The 6,474-nt window shown below is 39.5% G+C and overlaps 2 pseudogenes; one reads left to right on the top strand and one right to left on the bottom strand.

Moving 5' to 3' along the window:
- LOC109832049 lies at nt 689-2,340 on the top strand (annotated as a pseudogene).
- Nucleotides 3,089-6,474, bottom strand: LOC109834555 (annotated as a pseudogene).

The raw sequence follows: 6,474 nt of genomic DNA, 5'->3' as shown, positions 1-6,474 counted from the left end.
ATAAACAAAAGAACTGAAATTAAAAATTTCCTTATTAACTAATCAGCATGACATCCTAGTGTTCTGAAAATCCATAAGAAGCAGTTCATGGAATTGAAGTGAAGAAAGTGGAGGAAGGTGAGGTTGTTTGCTTCCCTTGCTTGCATGGATCCAACTAGAATCTGCTACAGCCAAAAGGAAATCAACTTAATTAAGCCCGGCCCAACAATCATTTCAAACCCCAAAACTTAACCAAGGATTGGCTAAGACTGAAGTAGTGGTGGGGGGTAGTGATTTGACTTGTAAGGCAAAGACTTGTTGTCCATGATTCTTCAGTGGAAAGGCGATCGGATAAAATATAATGAGATGGGATATAGGCACAAAGGGGTTTATAAAATGTTCAAAGACCAATACGTTGAAAGAAGTCCTTAGGTTGAGAATCAGCAGATGACCATGCAAGCATAATTTCAAGGAAGATACGGTAATCCCTATAATTTTTGGTCAAGTTGAAAAGAGCAAGATAAAAAATGAATTAGAATACGGCAGGAAAGTAAGGATTCGTAGAAAATATCTCCAATATAAAAACGGCATATATATATACCCCCCAAAAACCCAAGCAAAGTCAGCATATACACAAACGAATCAAACACGGCCCAATTTTTTTTTTCTTTCTTTTTTTTTTTTTTTTGAAAAGAACACGGCCCAAATTAAGGCATCGAGAAATCATGGAAATCGAGTCCCAGCAACCGAAAAAACCCGCTAACAAGTCCCTCACTCGCTCCCTCATCATCCTCAACTTCACCCTGCTCACCCTCGGCGCCACCGCCACTCCCCTCCTCCTCCGTCTCTACTTCCTCCCACCGCCTTCCTCGGGGCCCTCGTCGGCCTCGACGACTTCCTCTACGCCTACGGCATGTCCTACCTCCCCGTCTCCACTTCCTCGCTTCTGATCTCGACCCAGCTCGGTTTCACCGCGCTGTTCGCGTTCTTGGTCGTGAGGCAGAAGTTCACGGCGTTCTCGATCAACGCGGTGGCGTTGCTGAGCTTCGGAGCGCTGGTGCTGGGGATCCAAGCCAAGGGGGACCGGCCGAGGGGGGTGAGTAGGGGGCAGTACTACCTGGGCTTTGTTATGATGCTCGGCACGGCGGCGCTTTATGGGCTGGTGTTGCCGTTGGTGGAGTTGGTGTATAGGAAGGTGAAGGGGACGGTGACGTTTACGTTGGTGATGGAGATGCAGTTTGTTATGGGTCTGTTCGCTACTTTGTTCTGTGTTGTGGGGATGATCGTGAACAAGGATTTTCAGGTGGTAGCTAGCCCCGTTCTGAACTCTACGATCTCTTGTTGTTTAGATTGAAATTTTCGTAGTAAATTAATATATTTAATTGAAAATTTTAACGAGATCCTCTTCAATATTAAAAAAAATATGAAGAAATGACTACAATAATTTAAACCTCCCATTATTTAATATACGGCGGCTACATGAGATTCTGATTCATTCTAAATATATAATACTCGTATTAATGTATTCATAAATTGCACTCTATTCTATCTTACATTCAACTAAAGAAATGACCACCGTGTATTATAGACATTGAAAATTATGATCTCTTGAAGATCACGAGGGATTCAAGTAAGAAATCCTCAAGGGGTTCTGTGCATAATCCCTCGAAGATCATGTGGGTTTTTTTTATTTAATGAGGCATTTTTAAAAAAGGAATTGTGGGTTTGATTTTTGACACTAATTAAAATAGTTAAAGGGGGATTATCTCTAGAACAACAAAACTTAAGGAGGTTTTATGAAATTTACCTTCATTTTTTTGTGCATATTTGAAATTTGCTCCTCCTAGGAACAGAAAAGGTATTACATGAGCTAGGGCGTAAAATAAAAAAAAAAAAAAACTGAAAAAAAATCTTCTGCTGAACTGCACTGTAAATAGTCCACAAAAAAGTTCATAATAGGTTTTGGTTTCTTTGCAATATTGAATTATATAGGCCATCCAACAAGAAGCCAAGAACTTCAAATCAGGAGAAACAAGCTACTATATGGTGCTCATTTGGTCCGCAATCTTTTCTCAGTTCTTCTACCTCGGCATCATCGGTGTCATCCATTACACCTCCGCCCTCCTCTCCGGGATAATCCTCGCCGTCCTCGTCCCCGTCATTGAGATCTTGGCCGTGATTTTCTTCAATGAATCCTTCAATGGAGGGAAGGGTGTTGCTCTTGCACTTACAATTTGGGGGTTTGCTTCTTATTTCTATGGAGAGTACAAAGTGATGAAGAAACATAAAGCTCTTGCAGTTGAACCTAGCGTCGACTCAAATAGCTCGACTTGAATTTAGTCCAAGTCCTCTCTCACTATAAACAAGTGCTTATCATTTTTTTGGTGTAGTATATTTCCCCTTTGAATAAATTTTTTCTTATGTGTTTATTTACCTAAGCATATATGAGATGCCAATTTATTTTGCAAAATTAGCTGCCAAATACTCTGCTTGACTGATACGATATGACCTCATCACTTTTCTATCTTTTTATCGTGGAGCAAAATGAGTTGTCTCAATATATCCATTTTTTCTTTAAATAATATGAGAAATATGAAGAACATTGGTACCAAGATTCTCCATTGAACTTGCTAGTTCTATATTTCTCATATATATAAGGTGCACAATTAATTTGTAACAAGAACTACTTGATACCCAAAATGTTCACTCTGTTCTCATTCAAATGTTGTATTGTGATATATCAAGGATCTTCTCTAATTTGTTTTTCTCGTGACGTTTTTTCTTCAATCTTATTTTCTCGTTTTATATTGTGGATCATGGTAATAGTTTTTTTCCTTTCTCTTTCTTTTTCTAATTTAATACGTTTCTCGGATGAGCTGAGGAATCCGCCAGCTGCCTATTAAGTTAAAACGAGCTAAGCATATCCAATCATCGAACTTATCTTCTTCTCATTGCAATTTGTATGATCAAAATTAAAGAACAAAAAGATAATTAATAAAATTAAGGGTTATTTTGAAATATAAGCAAACAATTGTAGGTAACCTTTTTTTTACTCAGTAAATGAAAGAAGGGTAAGGTTGCAAGATAAAAGTTAACTACATGAATGTTATACTTCAATACAGTTTTATTTATTTTATTTTATTCCAAATTCCAAACCCAAAAATCTCAAATCCACATATCACTTTGCAAATACGTGATTTCACATGTATGCCTTCGTTGTTATCAGCATCTTTGCAGTTTATTTTCAAAACATCACTTAATTATCTATATACAAATGACATAATCTACTCTGCTTCAAATATCAAACACTTTCTGAAACAGCAGCGGCCTTCTTCTTCTCCCTATCTTCTGAGTACTCCCCATAGGTATACGAAGCCAAGCCCATCAAAGCGAGGACGAGCGCAACACCCTTTTCGCTGCTGAAGTTTTCATGGAAGAAGATGACGCCTAGAATCTCGGTCACGGGGATGCACACTGCAGTTATGATCGCAGCGAGCAGAGTGTTGGCAGAGAAGATGACGCCCACGATCCCAAGAAAGAAACATTGCCAGAGGATGGAGTTGGAGATGAGCACTAGATAGTACTTTGTTTCTCCTAGACCATATTCTTTTGCCTCTCTTGGAATGATCTGCGGTTGGTTTGCGTTAACAAGAGGTGCAAAATGATCAATTATTCTGCTTCCATCCATTGTTTTCGAGTAAAAAGAAGTAACATATTAGTCCATTGAAACTAGACGAGACGGAGAAAATACCTTAGTGGCCTAGATTGAGAGTGGATAAAAAACTGTCTATCGTTGAACTAGTGCAATAGAAAATATATTGGACCGCAGTGTAAAAATCTATATACGAGTTATAGTTACTTTGGTACCTAACTAGTCATTGTGTTTACTTGTGTTACTGGAGAAACTATCTAAATTGTTTCAGCTCAGTGGTGCATCAAGTATTGTCTATATTTGGATTCTTGCACTGCAAACGATTTTGAAGATTAGGATAATAATATTCCAAGGAGTACGATCTTTTCTTGGTGCATTGTCTAATAGAAACGGCTACTAGAATACTAGATAGTTTTATGTACGTGATGATATACCTACTAATGTAATTACTTGTATTACTATGGCTATAGAACTAGCATTACTTTGATAATTTATCATAACTACTATCATTATAGCTCTTCTTCATCCTTTATCTAACAAAGCAAAAAGCATGGAAGGGAAAGATTCATCCTCTTCAATTTCCTCCTAATTCAGGATCTTGGACCTATAAAGGCTGGCCCAGTTAGCTTTATTGGGTAGGCTTGTTTCTGGGCCCAGCTTGATACTTTATAAACTAATAATAAAATTGATGCGGACGGTGATATCTATCATTCAGCAACGGGTGAAAGATAAGGACAGAAGAATAAATGAATAAAAGTTGGTCTTTTTTTTAATGAATTGACGTTTTCCCGATTTTGCAAAAGCCAGATGAAATGTTTATATCCTCATGTTTAGATGTAATTAAATAATAAAGTAAAAATAAAGAAATACTTTACTTTTGTATGAGTAATTAATAAGTAATCATGGAATGCTTAGTACTCAATTAAATTTTTTTTTTAGCTCCCATAGAGAAACGTTTGGCTAACATTTCCACATCTGCACGATTGATTGACGGTAGTAATATGTAAAGTTTAGAAACTTTGTGGTATTTTATTGTACTAAAATGCAACCTGTGATAATTAATAGTTGTTAAAACGTAAAGCATTTTTTTCTTAACGGGACGATAGAACGAAAGAGGAGGACCAGTATCGATCTCACCTGAAAATCCTCGTTGACGATCATCCCGACAACGCAAAACCCCGTCGCGAAAAGCCCGATGACCAGCTGCGTCTCCATCACGAGACGTACCTGATCACCTCCGACCCCGACCTCACGATGGACGAGCTCGATCAACGGCAGCACGAGCCCATAGAGAAGCGCGCCCCCACCTCAGCGCGAACCCAGCCGCGTACTCCCCCTCCGAGACTCCCCCTCGGCCGGTCGCCGCTGGCGTGCAGCCCCAGCAAACGCCCCAGCCGTCAACAGCGCGATCGCGTTGAGCGAGAACGGCGTGAACCGCCTGCTTCACGGATCACGAACGCGCAGTAGGGCGGTGAAGCGAGGTGGTGGAGAGGAGGACGACGGAGTGGAGACGGATAAGGAGAGGCGTAGGCGTAGAGGAAGTCGTCGAGGCCGGTCAGGACGCCGAGGCGCGCGGCGGAGGCGAGCGTTCCGGGATATGGAGGATGGTTTTGTGGCGGGGTCCGCGCGCGGCGGCGGAGGTAGTAGAGGGAGAGGGAGAGGAGAGGAGGGAAGCGGCTGTTCGAGGAGGAGGAGAGCCAGCGGGGCTGCCGCCGGGAGGAAGTAGAGGCGGAGTCAGGTGCCGGCGACGTAGCCGAGGGACATTAGCAGAGGAGTTGGTGACGATGAGAGTTCGCTTCAGTCCTTGGCTCATTTTTATTTATTTTTCTTCTTTTCCCCTACTCCTCTATTTGGGGGAAAATAGAAAAAGAGATATTTGTTAGTGTATGCGTGTGGTGGTCAGATGTTGGGGAACTTATAATTTCGTTTTCTATTAAATTTCGGTAATTGGAACTTAGACGTAAAAAATCGCTGTAGATAGCTACATATTTGGGATTGTCCTGTTTGGATGGAGGTAGGGAAGGGAAAGTGAAGGAAAATTTTGGTTTAGTTTTGTTTGGAAAAATTGACATGATTTTATGGGGGGGCAGAACAAAAAACGAGAGAAAATGAGAGGTTTCAATTTCCTCTCAAGTATTTGAATCCCTCACCTCCCTACTAGCACCTCTCCTCCTCGTCTTTTCCATCTCAAACTGTACATATGAGTTCTCTACTGTATGCTATTGCTGGTATGTGGACTAATAAGTTCTTCTCACTTCTCATCTGTTGCTATTGCTGGTATTTTCTTCCCTTTATTCTTTTTTTAATATCTTATTTTTGTTGATGATTTTCCATCTTTTTTTTTTTCTTCCAATTTTTGGCCATCAAATTGTCATTTGTTCTCTAATTCTTTTCAAACTTTTTTTTAGTCGTGTGTGATTTGGGGTTTTCCCTTCCTTCGTTAGAGCATTATTGCAAATTCTTAATTATTATTCTCCCTTTTTTTCATTCTATAGGAATCAATTACTTTCTTTGCTTCTATTCAAGTTAGCTGCCCGGTTTTGAAAATTTTATTTTCTCCTTCATTGTTAAATCTATTGATTATTTTTGTTTTTCATCCACTTACTTCCAAAATCTTTCTTAGACCCAAAATATTTCACTAGATTATTTTTAAATCCAATTTATTTTTTACAAGTTTGGTATACAAGCAGCATAAATTGTTTGTTTTTTCTTGTAACCTTGCTATTATCATTTCACGTGATTATATATATGATTTTTTAAGTCAAATATTTAAACTTTTATTTCTTTTTTCCCCCCCACACTTACGTCGCAGCAACGCTCAAGTCAATTTTGCTCGTATCCAT

Source organism: Asparagus officinalis, chromosome 3, assembly GCF_001876935.1.
Source record: "Asparagus officinalis chromosome 3, Aspof.V1, whole genome shotgun sequence".
NCBI lineage: Eukaryota > Viridiplantae > Streptophyta > Magnoliopsida > Asparagales > Asparagaceae > Asparagus > Asparagus officinalis.
The sequence above is the reverse complement of the archived record's forward strand: the minus strand, read 5'-3'. Positions and strand labels throughout refer to the sequence as shown.